At 37.7% G+C, this 19,268-nt stretch overlaps 1 long non-coding RNA gene across 1 annotated transcript in view; it reads right to left on the bottom strand.

The window, feature by feature from the left end:
• Positions 1–13,346, bottom strand: part of LOC130684651 (uncharacterized) — a 127,914-nt gene extending 114,568 nt beyond the window's left edge. Inside the window, exon 1 of the long non-coding RNA XR_008999012.1 lies at positions 13,300–13,346. This is a non-coding gene — a long non-coding RNA (uncharacterized LOC130684651). The remainder of the gene's footprint in view (positions 1–13,299) is intronic.
• Between the last annotated feature and the right edge of the window lie 5,922 nt (positions 13,347–19,268).

Raw genomic sequence — 19,268 nt, forward strand, 5'->3', positions numbered from 1 at the left:
AGTTTAAAAGCTCTAAATTAGTGACGACCCTTGATGGTAAGGAGAAACCCAACTTAAACTGTACTTAGAAAAAAGGAGGTAAGCACTTATGAAGTCATATGCAAGGCTCAAATGATATACTCAGGACAATGCCTTTCTGCCTGTTTTCATTCTTATGAAGGCTTTTTTTCATACTGGGTTAAAAAAAATGGACACCAGTTACTTAAGACTCGTATTTTATGGGACTATTAGGAAGAGCACTGAGATGAAGACACTTTCACCGCCTCACCTCTTCCTCCTAACTACATGGGAAGACACGCTGCCCAGCCTCATTTTCACATTGCTGGGGCCATGCACCTGAGCTCCAACCAATGAGGTGTGGGCGGAAACGGTGAAGTCCATTCAGGCCTAGCTCTTAAAAATACTTTTCCTGTGTCTTCCAGACCTCTTTCTCCCTGGTGCAGTTATCTTGGAGGCCACATGTTTCATATGGTGCAGTCAGAAACAAGGGTGTGGTCCAACCCAAATGGGACTTTCCTTGACCTACAAATATATCTTTGTTTTATTGTTAATCTACTGAAATGCCAGCGCTAATCTGTTGCTGTAGAATATCCTAGCATTTCCTGATTAATAGAACTATCTGATTAAGGCAAGTCTCAGATATCAATCTTGATGGACTAACTTGTTTCTTATGCCAGTCTCTGAGTACTTAGGTGAGAGTTTAAAATAATTTAAAAGGTCAGGTCCAATTTGGAACCACCCAAAAGAAATCATACAGAATTTGGAGAAGTCATAATGCAAAGGAACAGAGATAGAATATAAAATTGTGTCCACTATATATTTTATAGCCTGTATTTGTCTCATAGTGGGTAACTCATACTAAACATAGTTGCCAATTTCCTAGACCTAATCACATCCATATCCTTCACTCTCCGAAAGGACAGTCTTTCTGAGAATAAATCAGTGATCTATTACCATAACATAAATCCATTCAATACTTAAGCTCCACAACCAAACTTTCTTTCTGCCTGAAATTTTTCTTCTCACCCATATCTTATTTCCTGTCCAGGAATTAATGCTGCTCAATTCAGTTGTCTTATTCAAATACAGAGAGGATTTATGTATATTTCTTATTTTTTACTAACACCGTCATCTGACTTTGTTTTTATTAAATATTAATACATTTGTCTTCAGAAAAAATTAAATTTCTTTCCTTTCAAATCCCATGGAAGTAGAAACTTAAATTGAAGGGATCATGATTGGTATTGTGTTTGAGGGGATCTCATCTATATTAATCCTGCTCTGGGGCCAATTTTTATTACAGAATATATCTATGCATTTAGAAAGTAGGCAGGGAATATTAGAATTCAAAGTACACAGAGAAATCCAGTCCTCCTTTGTACTGTAGGTTGCAGAGTGTGATCAGAGAGCTCTTCAAAGGCATATAATTTTTCTCACCTTAAATTTCAGACTTAAGGAAAACCTACTTTCACAATTGGACACAATCTTAAAGGGCAACTCCTGCCATAGTATAGATAATTCCTTTCATCTTAAGCTGTATTTTTCTTTATGCTGTAAAATTTTATGTGACTTCCTACTATAGATGGGTACTACTGTATTGAATGCTATGTAGTATTTTTGCATAGTCAGAGGCAGGGAAAACAAGTGGTATGTGTTCAGAAACTTTTCAGACTAATTTAAAAAGTTAGAAAATATACAGTAAACACCCCCATATTCACTAACTGCTCCTTTTCTCTCCCTACACACACACATCCCATATACCAAACCACTCAAAGACCACTTCTGAAAATAAACTTAATTATTCCCTCTGCAGTTCAAATACTGTTCTCTCTTTCTTTACCTCTTCTATAATTATTATTCAGCCCATCCTGTGGAAAGTTGTCTTCTATCATGTGCTATAGAAATATGCTGCATAGTCACTAACTATAGTGCATTGTTTAAGAACTGGAAATGTGTGCCCTTCTAACACAGGAAAAACACCACATTTTCGGAGTATCATGAAGGATGAACACAAGATACACTGATCAACTCCATGACCTATTAAGTTCTCTTTCATTCCCTATTAAGCTTTGAACTTAATGATGAGAATGAAAAGGTAGACTCCTTTATGGCAAGGCTTAAGACAGCAAAATAAATTCCAAATGGACTGAATTTTAAGCATTAAAATAAAGTGTATAACACTCACCAACATACAGATGAATAATTTTCATAAATATGAAACAAGATTTTCTAAAAACATATGCAATTAAATAAACCAAAAAGGAACTGAAAATGTAAATGTCTTTCCATATCAAAACACATAAACTAAATTAAAAGGCAAACAGAACCAAGGACAGTATTTGCCAAAATATTACAGAAAAAAATTTATATTATTCCTTAAAGAGCATATATATTAACAAGAATTACATCAAAATCCCAGTAGGTAAGTAGGAAAGAGAATAATGTGATTTACTGAAAAAAGTGTGTATGTATATACACATAAAAATATATTAAAATGTTTATGTAAGTCAAACCATAATGCTGGACCTCTTAAACTTACAGAAAAATTGCATGCTGTACATCCTAGTTTATACAGTGATGTATGTTAATTATTTCTCAATAAAATTTGAAAAAGGAAAAAAGTTTAATTTTATGAATGTTAGAAAATATTTTGTAAAATTAACAAAATAAATATTTACCTAGCAAATGTTCATAGGTTTTGTAAACATTGCTTGTTTGCAACTGTGCAAGCAAATGGCACTTCCACTTATCAGTGGCACAAATTTAAATATTCCCATTGCTCTCCAAGAAACAAATTAGGAATATATTATCAATAACCTTAAAAAAGTCTATACCTTTGACCCATTATTTCATCTTATAGGAATCTATCCAAAGGATGAGAAAATCTATCAAAGAATTATATAGATTTTATGCAAATCAAAATTAAGGCAAGTAATGGCTAAACAAATTCAAGTGTAGCTTTTAAATGACATAATTTACAATTAAGAAATTCAAAAATATATAGTTTGAATTGGAAAATAACATATTAATAAAAAAATAAATGAATATATAAAATATAAACACAATGTTATTAATTATGAATTATAAACACATGCTTTTATTAAGGAAACATTCTGGGATTAACTCTGAAAGTAGACTTATGAGGTTTTTTGAAATTATATTTTTTCTATTTTGCATCCTCCAAATTATTTCCAATTATCATGCCTGCACCTAAAAAATATCTAGGTACTGCTATCAGATGATATTAGCAGTTGGAGAGTGACTTCATGACAAAGGAGGTGAATGGCCACAATTTGGATATGATGATTTGATAAAGTGGTTTGGTTATTGAAAAAGCAGCAGTGCATCCTATTTTTTCTTACCACTCCTCTGCTGTTTAACCACGCTAATACTTGACTGGGTCTCAGCCACATGGACTTGCTCACTTGCATTAGCCTGGTGTGCGTTTGCCAGCCTCAGCTAAAGGCTCACAGACAACTTGAGTGCCTCTTTGACACCCTTATCAAGGTCAGTTCAAAGTAGGCAGCCTGTCAGATGACTGATTACCTGTAGGAACCTGAGAGTTGTACATTTTATATATTTACTTTCCCCTTGGGAAATTTGGCATTAATTGTGCTCACCTCTATCTGACATAATAAAGGCTCTTAGATAAATAAATCTTAAAGTTATCTTCATTTGCAAAATGCCCAAATTTTGTTCGTCTTAAAACTGAGTTATGTTTTGTTAACTGTGAAGTTTAGGGAAACTCAGATATACTCTCTAAAGCTTAATTTCAAAACAGATACACAATCTGAATAGCTTAATACTTATTAAAGAAACCAAGTTTGTATTCAAAAAGCTTCCCTCAGTTACATTCCTGGCCCAGATGGCTTCACCAAAATTTTGTATTAAATATTTAAAGAAGGAATAATATCACTTATATGTAATTTCAGAAAACAGAAGAAGCATTTCCAATGCATTTTATGAGGTCAGAATAATCAAATAATTCTGATGCTAACACCAGACCAAAATACTACAAAAAAAATAAAGTTGCAAACTAATATCCATCATGAATTAAATGCAGAATCCTTAAAAAAAATTAGAAATCAATGAACATCATATAAAAATTTTAAAGAAGAGAAAAGTGTATGCCAGGAATGCAGTTTAGTTAATATTTATAATTGTGGGTGGGGCGGAAGATGGCGGCGTGAGTAGAGCAGCGGAAATCTCCTTCCAAAACAACATATATCTATGAAAATATAACAAAGACAACCCTTCCTAGAATAAAGACCAGAGGACACAGGACAATATCCAGACCACATCCACACCTGAGAGAACCCAGCGCCTCGCGAAGGGGGTAAGATACAAGCCCCGGCCCCGCGGGAGCCGAGCGCCCCTCCCCCCAGCTCCCGGCGGGAGAAGAGCAGGCAGAGCGGGAGGGAGACGGAGCCCAGGGCTGCCGAACACCCAGCCCCAGCCATCCGGGCCAGAGTGCAGGGCCCTCGATACTGGGAAAACAGGGCAGCAAGAACAGTGAGCAGGCACTGGAGGCTGGGCGACAGAGGACATAAGAAAAGCGCGCGACCATTTTTTTTTTTTTTTGCTTTTTTGCTGCTTTGTTTTGGCAAGTGCTTTTTGGAAGTCTTAAAGGGACAGGGACCCCAATATTAGGGAAACAGGGCAGAAAGACCGGTGAGCAGAGGCCTGAGGCTGGCACCGGAGAATAAAGAAAAACGAACGACCACCTTTTTTTTTTTTTAATTAAAAAAATTTTTTTTTTTTCAATTAAAAAAATTTTTTTTCTTGTTTTTTTTTGTGGTCGTTGTTTTGTTTTGGCGGGTGCTTTTTGGAAGTCTTAAAGGGGCAGGGCGGGCCACTTAATCCAGAGGTAGGGAATCCGGGATCTCTGGGCACCCTAACCCCTGGGCTGCAGGGAGCAGGGAGGCCCCTTACGGAGATAAATAGCCTCCCAGCAGCTCCTGCTCCAATGCGACTCCACCATTTTGGAGTAGCTGCCCGAGCCAGGCCACGCCCACAGCAGCAGCGGAGATTAACTCCATAGCAGCCGGGCAGGAAGCAGAAACCCTGACCGCGCGCAGCTGCGCAGCACAAGCCACTAGAGGCCGCTGTTCTCCCAGGAGAGGAGGGCCACAAACCAACAAGAAAGGAAGTCCTTCCAGCCGTCACTCGTCCCAGTTCTGCAGACTATTCCTATCACCATGAAAAGGCAAAGCTACAGGCAGACAAAGATCACAGAGACAACACCAGAGAAGGAGACAGACCTAACCAGTCTTCCTGACAAAGAATTCAAAATAAGAATCATAAACATGCTGACAGAGATGCAGAGAAATACGCAAGAGAAATGGGATGAAGTCCGGAGGGAGATCACAGATGCCAGAAAGGAGATCGCAGAAATGAAACAAACTCTGGAAGGGTTTATAAGCAGAATGGAGAGAATGCAAGAGGCCATTGATGGAATTGAAATCAGAGAACAGGAACGCATGGAAGCTGACATAGAGAGAGACAAAAGGATCTACAGGAATGAAACAATATTAAGAGAACTGTGTGACCAATCTAAAAGGAGCAATATCCGTATTATAGGGGTCCCAGAAGAAGAAGAGAGAGGCAAAGAGATGGAAAGTATCTTAGAAGAAATAATTGCTGAAAACTTCCCCACACTGGGGGAGGAAGTAATCAAACAGACCACGGAAATACACAGAACCCCCAACAGAAAGGATCCAAGAAGGGCAACACCAAGACACATAATAATTAAAATGGCAAAGATCAAGGACAAGGAAAGAGTGTTAAAGGCAGCTAGAGAGAAAAAGGTCACCTATAAAGGGAAACCCATCAGGCTAACGTCAGATTTCTCAACAGAAACCCTACAGGCCAGAAGAGAATGGCATGATATATTTAATACAATGAAACAGAAGGGCCTTGAACCAAGGATACTGTATCCAGCACGACTATCATTCAAATATGATGGTGGGATTAAACAATTCCCAGACAAACAAAAGCTGAGGGAATTTGCTTTCCACAAACCACCTCTACAGAACATCTTACAGGGACTGCTCTAGATGGGAGCACTCCTAGAAAGAGCACAGCACAAAACACCCAACATATGAAGAATCGAGGAGGAGGAACAAGAAGGGAGAGAAGAAAAGAATCTCCAGACAGTGTATATAACAGCTCAATAAGCGAGCTAAGTTAGGCAGTAAGATACTAAAGAGGCTAACCTTGAACCTTTGGTAACCACGAATTTAAAGCCTGCAATGGCAATAAGTACATATCTTTCAATAGTCACCCTAAATATTGATGGGTTGAATGCACCAATCAAAAGACACAGAGTAACAGAATGGATAAAAAAGCAAGACCCATCTATATGTTGCTTACAAGAAACTCACCTCAAACCCAAAGACATGTACAGACTAAAAGTCAAGGGATGGAAAAACATATTTCAAGCAAACAACAGTGAGAAGAAAGCAGGGGTTGCAGTACTAATATCAGACAAAATAGACTTCAAAACAAAGAAAGTAACAAGAGATAAAGAAGGACACTACATAATGATAAAGGGCTCAGTCAAACAAGAGGATATAACCATTCTAAATATATATGCACCCAACACAGGAGCACCAGCATATGTGAAACAAATACTAACAGAACTAAAGGGGGATATAGACTGCAATGCATTCATTCTAGGAGACTTCAACACACCACTCACCCCAAAGGATAGATCCACTTGGCAGAAAATAAGTAAGGACACGGAAGCACTGAACAACACAGTAGAGCAGATGGACCTAATAGACATCTATAGAACTCTACATCCAAAAGCAGCGGGATATACATTCTTCTCAAGTGCACATGGAACATTCTCCAGAATAGACCACATACTAGGCCACAAAAAGAGCCTCAGAAAATTCCAAAAGATTGAAATCCTACCAACCAACTTTTCAGACCACAAAGGCATAAAACTAGAAATAAACTGTACAAAGAAAGCAAAGAGGCTCACAAACACATGGAGGCTTAACAACACGCTCCTAAATAATCAATGGATCAATGACCAAATCAAAATGGAGATCCAGCAATATATGGAAACAAATGACAACAACAACACTAAGCCCCAACTTCTGTGGGACACAGCAAAAGCAGTCTTAAGAGGAAAGTATATAGCAATCCAAGCATATTTAAAAAAGGAAGAGCAATCCCAAATGAATGGTCTAATGTCACAATTATCGAAATTGGAAAAAGAAGAACAGATGAGGCCTAAGGTCAGCAGAAGAAGGGACATAATAAAGATCAGAGAAGAAATAAATAAAATTGAGAAGAATAAAACAATAGCAAAAATCAATGAAACCAAGAGCTGGTTCTTCGAGAAAATAAAGAAAATAGATAAGCCTCTAGCCAGACTTATTAAGAAGAAAAGAGAGTCAACACAAATCAACAGTATCAGAAACGAGAAAGGAAAAATCACGACGGACCCCACGGAAATGCAAAGAATTATTGGAGAATACTATGAAAACCTATATGCTAACAAGCTGGGAAACCTAGGAGAAATGGACAACTTCCTAGAAAAATATAACCTTCCAAGATTGACCCAGGAAGAAACAGAAAATCTAAACAGACCAATTACCAGCAACGAAATTGAAGAGGTAATCAAAAAACTACCAAAGAACAAAACCCCCGGGCCAGATGGATTTACCTCGGAATTTTATCAGACATACAGGGAAGACATAATACCCATTCTCCTTAAAGTTTTCCAAAAAATAGAGGAGGAGGGGATACTCCCAAACTCATTCTATGAAGCTAACATCACCCTAATACCAAAACCAGGCAAAGACCCCACCAAAAAAGAAAACTACAGACCAATATCCCTGATGAACGTAGATGCAAAACTACTCAACAAAATATTAGCAAACCGAATTCAAAAATACATCAAAAGGATCATACACCATGGCCAAGTGGGATTCATCCCAGGGATGCAAGGATGGTACAACATTCGAAAGTCCATCAACATCATCCACCACATCAACAAAAAGAAAGACAAAAACCACATGATCATCTCCATAGATGCTGAAAAAGCATTTGACAAAGTTCAACATCCATTCATGTTAAAAACTCTCAGCAAAATGGGAATAGAGGGCAAGTACCTCAACATAATAAAGGCCATCTATGATAAACCCACAGCCAACATTATATTGAACAGCGAGAAGCTGAAAGCATTTCCTCTGAGATCGGGAACTAGACAGGGATGCCCACTCTCTCCACTGTTATTTAACATAGTACTGGAGGTCCTAGCCACGGCAATCAGACAAAATAAAGAAATACAAGGAATCCAGATTGGTAAAGAAGAAGTTAAACTGTCACTATTTGCAGATGACATGATACTGTACATAAAAAACCCTAAAGACTCCACCCCAAAACTACTAGAACTGATATCGGAATACAGCAAAGTTGCAGGATACAAAATCAACACACAGAAATCTGTGGCTTTCCTATATACTAACAATGAACCAACAGAAAGAGAAATCAGGAAAACAACTCCATTCACAATTGCATCAAAAAAAATAAAATACCTAGGAATAAACCTAACCAAAGAAGTGAAAGACTTATACTCTGAAAACTACAAGTCACTCTTAAGAGAAATTAAAGGGGACACTAACAGATGGAAACTCATCCCATGCTCGTGGCTAGGAAGAATTAATATCGTTAAAATGGCCATCCTGCCCAAAGCAATATACAGATTTGATGCAATCCCTATGAAACTACCAGCAACATTCTTCAATGAACTGGAACAAATAATTCAAAAATTCATATGGAAACACCAAAGACCCCGAATAGCCAAAGCAATCCTGAGAAAGAAGAATAAAGTAGGGGGGATCTCACTCCCCAACTTCAAGCTCTACTATAAAGCCATAGTAATCAAGACAATTTGGTACTGGCACAAGAGCAGAGCCACAGACCAATGGAACAGACTAGAGAATCCAGACATTAACCCAGACATATATGGTCAATTAATATTTGATAAAGGAGCCATGGACATACAATGGCGAAATGACAGTCTCTTCAACAGGTGGTGCTGGCAAAACTGGACAGCTACATGTAGGAGAATGAAACTGGACCATTGTCTAACCCCATATACAAAAGTAAACTCAAAATGGATCAAAGACCTGAATGTAAGCCATGAAACCATTAAACTCCTGGAAGAAAACATAGGCGAAAACCTCTTAGACATAAACATGAGTGACCTCTTCTTGAACATATCTCCCCGGGCAAGGAAAACAACAGCAAAAATGAGTAAGTGGGACTATATTAAGCTGAAAAGCTTCTGTACAGCAAAAGACACCACCAATAGAACAAGAAGGATCCCTACAGTATGGGAGAATATATTTGAAAATGACACATCCGATAAAGGCTTGACGTCCAGAATATATAAGGAGCTCTCACGCCTCAACAAACAAAAAACAAATAACCCAATTTAAAAATGGGCAGAGGAACTGAACAGACAGTTCTCCAAAAAAGAAATACAGATGGCCAACAGACACATGAAAAGATGCTCCACATCGCTAATTATCAGAGAAATGCAAATTAAAACTACAATGAGGTATCACCTCACACCAGTAAGGATGGCTGCCATCCAAAAGACAAACAACAACAAATGTTGGCGAGGCTGTGGAGAAAGGGGAACCCTCCTACACTGCTGGTGGGAATGTAAGTTAGTTCAACCATTGTGGAAAGCAGTATGGAGGTACATCAAAATGCTCAAAACAGACTTACCATTTGACCCAGGAATTCCACTCCTAGGAATTTACCCTAAGAATGCAGCAATCAAGATTGAGAAAGACAGATGCACCCCTATGTTTACTGCAGCACTATTTACAATAGCCAAGAATTGGAAGCAACCTAAATGTCCATCAATAGATGAATGGATAAAGAAGATGTGGTACATATACACAATGGAATACTACTCAGCTATAAGAAAAGCGCAAATCCAATCATTTGCAGCAACATGGATGGAGCTGGAGGGTATTATGCTCAGTGAAACAAGCCAAGTGGAGAAAGAGAAATACCAAATGATTTCACTTATCTGTGGAATATAAGAACAAAGGAAAAACTGAAGGAACAAAACAGCAGCAGAATCACAGAACTCAAGAATGGACTAACAGGTACCAAAGGGAAAGGGACTGGGGAGGATGGGTGGGTAGGGAGGGATAAGGGGGGGAGAAGTAGGGGGGTATTAAGATTCACATGCATGGGGGGGTAGGAGAAAAGGGAGGGCTGTACAACACAGAGAAGGCAAGTAGTGATTCTACAACATTTTGCTATGCTGATGGACAGTGACTGTAAAGGGGTTTATAGGGGAGACCTGGTATAGGGGAGAGCCTAGTAAACATAATATTCGTCATGTAAGTGTAGATTAGTGATAGCAAAAAAAAAAAAAAAAAAAAAAGTGCAGTTCCTGTGTGGTAACCTCCAACGAGTTCTACACAAGGGTATAAAGGGCATATAAAAATGTAGGCAAAGGGTCTGTTTGTGTTTATACAGAGGATCAAAGCCTAATTGGGCTACCCCGAAAATGAACTAAGATACGATATGAAAAAGAACTTCCAACATCTGCACTCTCTGGAAGACTCATGCCAGAAGATGATCATCAAAAAACCCCAACAAAGATCCACGCACTGCTACAGCTGTAGATGCACTCATCCCACCAGTTCCTGGACCTGCCATGGGAATGAGGAAGGAGATATCTAAGCTGGCCTGTGCATACAGTAAAACAACAAAATTGGACTGGATCTATACTGTTGGAACTCAACCAAGAATTTGGAGAAGTGCAAATTGTAGCGCTCCAAAGTCTTACAACTACAAACTATTTATTGTTAAAAGAACATATGGCATGTGAACAGTCCCCAGGAATGGGTTGTTTTAATTTGTCTGATTTCTCTCAGACTGTTCAAGTTCATTTGGACAATATCCACCATATCATAGATAAGTTTTCACAAATGCCTAAGGTGCCTAACTGGTTTTCTTGGTTTCACTGCAGATGGCTGGTAATTACAGATATGCTTTGGTTATGTAACTATACTCCTATTATGTTAATGTGTGTGTGCAATTTAAGTAGTAGCTTAAAATCTATACATGCTGAAGTTACTCTACAAGAAGATATATCAAAGAAATAATCAATCTTCCCATGTTTTCTTCCGCCTGCTACTTCTATAGCTTTTCTTCTTCCTTCCTAATTACAACCCTTAAATAGAATTCGTGCCTCATATCAAATTTACCGAGTATCATAATTCTTCCAAGTGGTAAAGATACCTCAAGACAAATGCTGGGCATAGAAGCCACAGGGCATAAATATGCAAAGAAGTAAAAAGCTAACTTTTTCAAACAATAAGGCTTCTCTCTCACTTACCAACTTCACATTTCCCTGTATGGCCCCGGAAGATGACTGGTTAGCCAGAGACGGGTAAGATTCCTCAAGGGAGGAACAACCTAAGACAGGCACAGTCGCAGGGGGGCCATCAGGTGAGAAATTGGGGATCAACAGAGGTGAGGCTTAGAACCTCACCCCCCCGTTCTGAGAGAAATCTTCTGCATACGTGGATGTTTTATTGCCCTGGTCTAGCTTGGATTAACACATAGTCTACAGGCACACACCTGATCATCTACATGTGCTCTCTTACAACACTAAACTATGTTTTCTACCTTTATCTTGTATCTACCTACCACTTCAGCATTTTATTAAAAATAATAATAATAAAGAGAGAAATGTGGTATCCACATATAAATCAAGTATAAAAACCAAATCAGTATTCATATTTGAACTGACTGTTTATAGTTCATAATGCATGAGCAAAACCAAAAGTTTCTGTGATGACTGCCCTTGTACTGTTCACTATGTAACTTATTCATTATGTAAGAATTTGTTCTACATGTATAAACTTGTTTGTTATGCCTCAGAAGATTGGAGACTGACATGGGATTGGAATAATGATTGTGCATTGAGCATTGACTCCCCTATACAGAATTTTATTGTCGTGAACAACCATTTGATCAATAAATATGAGAGATGCCCTCACAAAAAAAAAAAAAAAAGGACAGACTTCCAATGGTAAAATAAATTAGTAACTGGGATGTAATGTATAGCATAAGGAATATAGTCAAGATATTGTAACAGCCTCGTAGGGTGATAGCTGGAACCTAGAATTATGTATATAAATGTTCTACCACTGTGTTGTACACTTGAAACTCATGTAATGTAATACTGTGTGTCAACTACCCTTCAATAAAAAATAATTATTATAAAAAAAAAAAAAAAATATTTATAATTGTATATAGTTCACCACATTAACAGAATAAAGGATATGTAAGAAACATAACCAGCTCAGTAGATATAAAAGAAGTATTTGACAATGTCAGCACATTCATGATAAAAAAAAAATTACAGCAAGCAAGAAATAAAAAGAAATTTTGTCAATCTTACAAAGCATATATATGTAAGACCTATAGCTAATACGGTATTTAATGGTAAAATACTGAATGTTTTATCTTTACTAGGGACACAGAAAGAATGTTCACTTTCATCATATCTTTTAAACATTGTACAAAGGTTTACCTGTAGTAAGATATATAAAAAGCACAATTTGGAAAGAAACAAATAAAATGTATTTTTCAGTTATTTAAGTGTAAAACCTTAAGCAATGTAAAAAAAAAATCCACAATTTAATAACTGAATTTAGTAAACTGACAACAAAGTCACGAGTTAATATATATTTATCTCTATAGATTAGTAATAAGAACTGGGATATTAAATTGAAATACATGATATGTCATTATTTAGGAAACAAAATATTGAAGGATAATTATAATAAAAGATTTGCAGGAAATTTTCACTGTGTAATTTTCAATGTATAAAATACAAGTTTAAAAGTGTGACTTCCAATTATAACCTTGAACTAAAGAAAAAAAATGCTGAAATAAAGACAGGAATAAATGGAGAGATGATCTATGTTAATGCAATAGCAGACTCCATATTATTTAGATGTTAATTCCCTCCTGTTTGGTCTCAACATATAAATCAATCTCCTTCAAAATCCCAACAGGCATTTTTTTTTTTTTTCAGAAATTGACAAGTTTATTCTAAAATCTATGTGGAAATGAAAAGGATCAGAACTCCCAAATTAATCTTGAAAAACAAGCAAAGTTGGAGGATTTACACTCTCTAAATTCAAGATTCTTGTAATGCTACTATAATCAAAATACTTTGTCAGTAATGAAGGCATAAAAAAAAATAGATGAATTGCATAAGTAAGTAAATAAACCCACCGGCCATTCGATTTTAAAAACATGCCCAGAAATTGACGGTCGCACACGGAAGGCGAGGAGGGCCTGGGCGCGCGGCAGGCCCTGCACTCGGGTAGCGGGCGGTTTACTGAGGGAACTTAGGAGGCTTCTCCCGGGCTGGCCGCCAAAGGAGTGGATCTCCAGACCGCCGGTCGCTACCTTGAAAGTTCATCTGGAGCCTTACCTGGGTCCAGTCCCGAGCGCCGCCCGCCCCGCGGGTCTCAGGAACACGCCCCGCTCTCCGCCCGCGTCCTCCAACATGGCTCCCGCCGGGGGAACGGCTGGGGCGGCCGCAGAGGGGCCCGGGCAGGAGCCTCAGGTTGCCCGGATCTAGCTCAGGGGTCAACAGGCAGTCGCATCCTCTGTACGACCTCCACCAGCAACAATGCAAAGACAGAAATGTTTTTTAACGTGCGGCGCCAGAATAATTGAATATTCATATGGATGAAAAGTAAGCATCAACCACTACCTACCGCACTTTACCTACAAAAATTCATGCGGGATGCATCATAGACACAAATATAAATACTAACGTTTTCAAACTTCCAGAAAATAATATAGGATGCTGACTTTACAACAAGATAGGATATGTTTGCTTAATAAGACACTGATTAAATAAAAAGTATTTAAATAAAATAAGTTGGACTTCATCAAAATTAAAATATCCCCTTTTCAAAAGACACAAGACACCATTGAAAATGAGTAGCAAGGCTTTAGAAAGGAAGGTAGATACACATCCGTCAAAAGGCTGTTACCCAGAACATATCTAAAGCAGTTCTATACATCAATAAAGAAATACAAACCACACAGTAAAAGATGGGCAAAGACTTGAAAAGACTATTCAAAGAGGAATACGTATATATTCCTGCATAAAATTGGCAAAGAAGTACGTGAAAGTGTAATTTGTCATCAGTGGAACCCAATGTGATTCCACTGCACAAGCACTAAAATGACTAAAGTTAAATGTCTAACTCAAAATATTCAAAAGGATGTAGAGCATCTAACAATTAGCTGGAATTATGGAGTAGTTACACTTGTCACAGAAAGGACCCCAAGGAGGAAGTGCTTATGGAGTTGGGACTGGAAAAAGGAGCCACTGAATGAGACAGAAAAGCAGTCAGAGAAGTAGGAGGACAGCAAATGGTAGCATAAAGCAAATTTCAAAAAACCAGGTGCAAAGAGGCCAGTCAGTATGCACTCTAGTAAAACAGTCTGGGTAAAAACAATCCCCTTATTAGACACACAGTGTGACCTTCAATAAATAATCACAGAAAAGTGAGGATAAAAACTAGAGTGAAAGTAACTAAGGGATTAAGGTTAAAAGGAGAAAAAGAGGAAAAGAGTTTAGAAAACTCTCCTGAAAAATATACAAGGCAGGAAAAAAGAAAGCTTGAAGTTATGTCCAATTGGAGAAAATCTCTCATAGGAGAAAAGAGTTAAGTTTGTTTACAGGTGTGGGAAAATAGCCGATGAAAAATGGAGTTACGAAGATGGAGAGAAAATGCTGACAAATGCTGGGACAAAGTTTCAGAGACATCAGAAATAAACAGGACTAGGAGCACACACGATAAAGTTTAGCAGGTGAAGACACAGAAGTTGCATTTGGAGGCACCAAAAAAGAAGAGCTTCTTATTGTTTGAACTTGCTCCCTCACGAGAAGGAATTGGGGTTATTTTTTGTGAGAATAAAGGGCTCAGAAATGGAACTGATGACTGCAGAAGAATGGAAAACATTTGTAACAGCAATTATAAAGAAATGGAAAATTAAAAGGGGATGAAGAAAAGGATGGCAGAGCAGCAATGAGAGACCAAATACAGTGAACTAATAGGAACTCATAAGTAGATACCAGAAAAGTTTCATTATAATTTCATGTAACTATATAGCAGTTTAGGTGTGCTTGTGATTATTTAACCCCTTGGGACTATATATCTATATTCATGTTCATATCTATTCATATCTCTATACCCACTTATCTCTCTATACTTTTTAGTTCAGCCTAAATATATACTTACCTGTCTATACGGAACTAGTGGATTTATCATGTATTTACAATAAACATGACTGGGGTGGGGATGAAAGGATATAAAGGCACATAAAGAGGACTTAAGAGTTTATGAGACATGGGCAAACAATCACGTGTCACCTCCAATGCAACAACTTCCTTTAACACCTGTGGATGGATTAAGCAGTTATAGTCTCAAGAGCGCCAGGGTGGCTTATACCGGTTTGTGAGAGCTAATAATCACATATATCTCTTTCCAACCCCACATTCAGTGATGTGATTTTGGTAATTTGATATCTTCCAGGGTGGGAATATTCATAATCTGGAAATTGGTGAACATCATATACTGGGTTTTTTTTGAAATCTGCTTTATCAAGATTTCACTGCTTCTACCCCTTCTGTGCTCCCATTACACAATTTCTGTGCTGCACGACAATGGACTTCCAAGTTGATCTTCATTATATTATCAGATGCAAAGAATATCAATTTCTCTTTTTCAAAATTCCAGTTTCTATTAGAGTGCCTGGCACACACTTTCCTTCCAGAAGGAAGGGACTAAGAAAGGATGGAAGGAAGAATGCAGAAAGGAAGGAGGCAGAGAGGGAAAAAAGTGGCATATAGGTAATTCTGAGTTTGTGACAAAAAGATCTAATTGTTCCTGAAGTAGAATCATGAATTCAGTTCATCCAACTAGTATAGTTGCTACATTCTCAAAAATAATGGTACCTGGAAATGTGAGAGCGGGTGGAGATTATGCTGCTCATTAAGGGAGGTAGGAGATTGTCTTTCAACTGGTGAATAATAATAGTCTGGGAAAGACCATTTTAAACAAATGGGATACAGATCTTCACCTGACCATGGAAGGAGTTAATGTATTCTCCCAAATAAGAGGCATCCTAGCTTTGCAGTTATATGGAAGTACATATATTTGGCCATTTTGCAAATAGAGATAAGCTGTTTTCGGCTGACCACTGATTTTTCTCACCTGAAGCAAGTCCATAACAGTTTAGTTACAATTCTCTTTGAGAGACAACAACAAGATCCCTTATCTAAACAAATATAAACAAGATGGTTAAATTCCATCATTCCTCTCTGGTAGGTATATATATACAGTACTTGGATGTAAATAACCTGGAACTGATGGGAGGCAGGATAAAGCAGCACTCATTTATAAGACAAATTCTGTGATCAAACTACCTGAATTCAGATCCTAGCTCTGCTGCTTGTCTTATCAGTGAACTGGTACAAGTTTTACAATTTGTGATTTTCTCATCTGAAAAATGGGATTAAAACTCCTTTATTCATTAGGTTGTTTAAAAAATAAAACAAGTAAGTAAGTAGATCACTTAGCATAATGCCTGGTGTATATTAGGTATCCAGTTGCATGTTTATAATCCTGATGATGGTGAGAATGCTACTGTGAATGTGGTTGGTTAAGGGGGTGGAAGGTAGACCTCTAGATTCCTCAGTCTATTTCCTGCCCACAGGTACTCGTGGAAAGACATGGTTGCCTTTAAGAAGGGAAGACCATGTACGCTTTCTAGGTGCAGCACTGAGAACTCATGTACATCTCTGTTCTGCCCTTTTCAGTGATTGCTCAAAATAAATTCCAGAATTATATTCCTTCTCAAAATCTTAGGAAAGTCTTAAGGGAACCAAATCAATTTTGGGTTTAATGGGAAAATTACCAAAATACTGTTGTGTCTGGTCTAAAATTTTACACTTAAGAATATTTTCCATGGGGTGCTGACATTTCTTAGTTTCACTCCACTTCCTTGTTCAAAATATGCTTGTGTTACTTAAAAAAAAATCCCATTGTATTTATCACAACCCTATAATGATTGTCTTAGTACTATCAACATTCAAAATAATTGTCCAAGGAAAATAATTATTATCCCTTTGAATGATTTCTGGTATATCTGGAAGAATTGTTAATTTCTATCACAAAAACCTGAGTCACTTCATACTCAAAAGTTATAAATTACTATATTCAAGAGTTTTGAGTCTTTTACTCTGATTATTTTTCTAAAGTTTGAAAGATTTGCCTAAGATTTGCCTGAAATTGAAGATTATTTATGCTTTAACAGACTGTAGTGCATGTGAGGTTACAGTAATAATAATAAAGCAACTTGCACTGACTTTTATTTCCAATCCTCAAGAAAAGCCCTTCTCCTTCCCTAGGTAAACATGTCTGAATACTCAAGGAGATAAATAACACGCTCACAAACAAGCCAATTTCCTGCTGGCTGCATGGAATTCCTAAGTGCCTGTAGGACCCTGATGAGTAATCACTTACCCAAAGGTGCTGCTGTTGCCCCTATGAACACCCAAATCCTCTGTCTCTACCACAGCTCTAAGTGCATTACCACAAAGAGGTAATTATTTCTTCTCTCCTCTTGGGCTACACCTTCTGAAAGGGCCACTCGAAAATGCTGTTTATGCCCCAAAGTTTTTCCAAGGTTTCAGTACACTAATTCCTCCTGTTTTGCTTTGTTTTGTTCTTTTTTATCGTTGTTTACTGTGAATGCTGTTCTAATGTTTTTAACTTGAAAACCTTTGTTTCACATTCAGTTTAGATGTGAACGTGCAGGGGATCGACTAGGAGTGCAGCCAAGTGCTGAACTCCACCCTGTACATAGAATTCTCTCTCCTCTCACACAGAACAGGGGATCTCCCAGTAACCCTGGGCCTTTCATAGAAGTAAATGTTGCCAGTCCCTGTGGTGGGTGGAGAGGCATAAAGAATTCTCACCCAGATGTAATTCTCACTCACTCTTCCCTCCGATCTCTGCCCTCTCCAGCTTCCAGCACAATTATTACACAATTATTCCCCCACTACCAATTCACCAGTCATTGTGTTTTCTTTACTCTTCCCTCTTAGCTATTTTAAATCTAAGGTGAGTTAACCTGGTTCCTATGTGGGGATACCAGTGAAGCAAACATGTTTAGTTCAATTGTAAATATTTCAGCCTAGTCTGACCATGGCCCATAAATTAGGTCACACTTTTTATTCAGATGTTCTTCAGACAGTTTAGAAAATAGAGTGCTCTTCAGACAGTTCCAAGGATGCCTGATCTTTAATGGAAGCCAACTTTACTCATCATATGACATCACTCTCTCTGTTATTGAGTGGTTTTACATTTATTTTGGAGGACAAATTGTTTTTCTAAAGTTTGAAATATTTGCCTAAGATTTGCCTGAAATTACAGATTATTTATGCTTTAATAGACCATAGCATGTGAAGCTACAGTAATAACAGTAAAGCAACTTTCATTGACTCAGATTTCCAACCCTCTAGAAATTCCAAGGAAGCAATCTATGAGATTCCAAATAGCACAAAAGGAAGGACTGAGTTTATTAGAGCATAGTCCACCATAGGAATTCATTAGGAATGAGAATAATGATGGACACATTCACAGAGGGTAAGCAGTAGAGCTAAATCATAACATGTTCAAAGAAATCAGTTAGCAAGAGAGGTGGTCATTCCAAGTAAGGAAATCAAACTTTAATATGAATAATTTTCCTTGATTCGGATTTTACTGGTGGGTCCTCATCACCAGTGATGAATTTCATGTAATAAAAAGGGCAGCTTTAAAAGGAATCCAATGTAGAGAATGGTTCCCAGGAAAATTATGCTGAGCCTACCTGTCATTTAGATGTCATTTTGGCATCAGATGATTTCCCTACATTCCGCAACTTTTCACCCCAAGTCAAGGCAAAATTTCTTTCAAAATGGGACCTTTCCACATCAAGTGAATTATTTTGCCAAGATTTCCAAGTGTGAAGCTAATGCTTTGCTAATTTTAAATCTAGCTTTACTTTCATCAGAAACTCAAGCTCATGATCTTTTATTTAATGTTTTGTGGCCTTATGTACTTCCTCTATGCCCTGATGCTTCAGCAAAAAGTAAGGGAAAGCAGTTTATTTTAATAAATTCTTGATTTAGCAGT

This window comes from Manis pentadactyla, chromosome 8, assembly GCF_030020395.1.
Source record: "Manis pentadactyla isolate mManPen7 chromosome 8, mManPen7.hap1, whole genome shotgun sequence".
NCBI classification, from domain to species: domain Eukaryota; kingdom Metazoa; phylum Chordata; class Mammalia; order Pholidota; family Manidae; genus Manis; species Manis pentadactyla.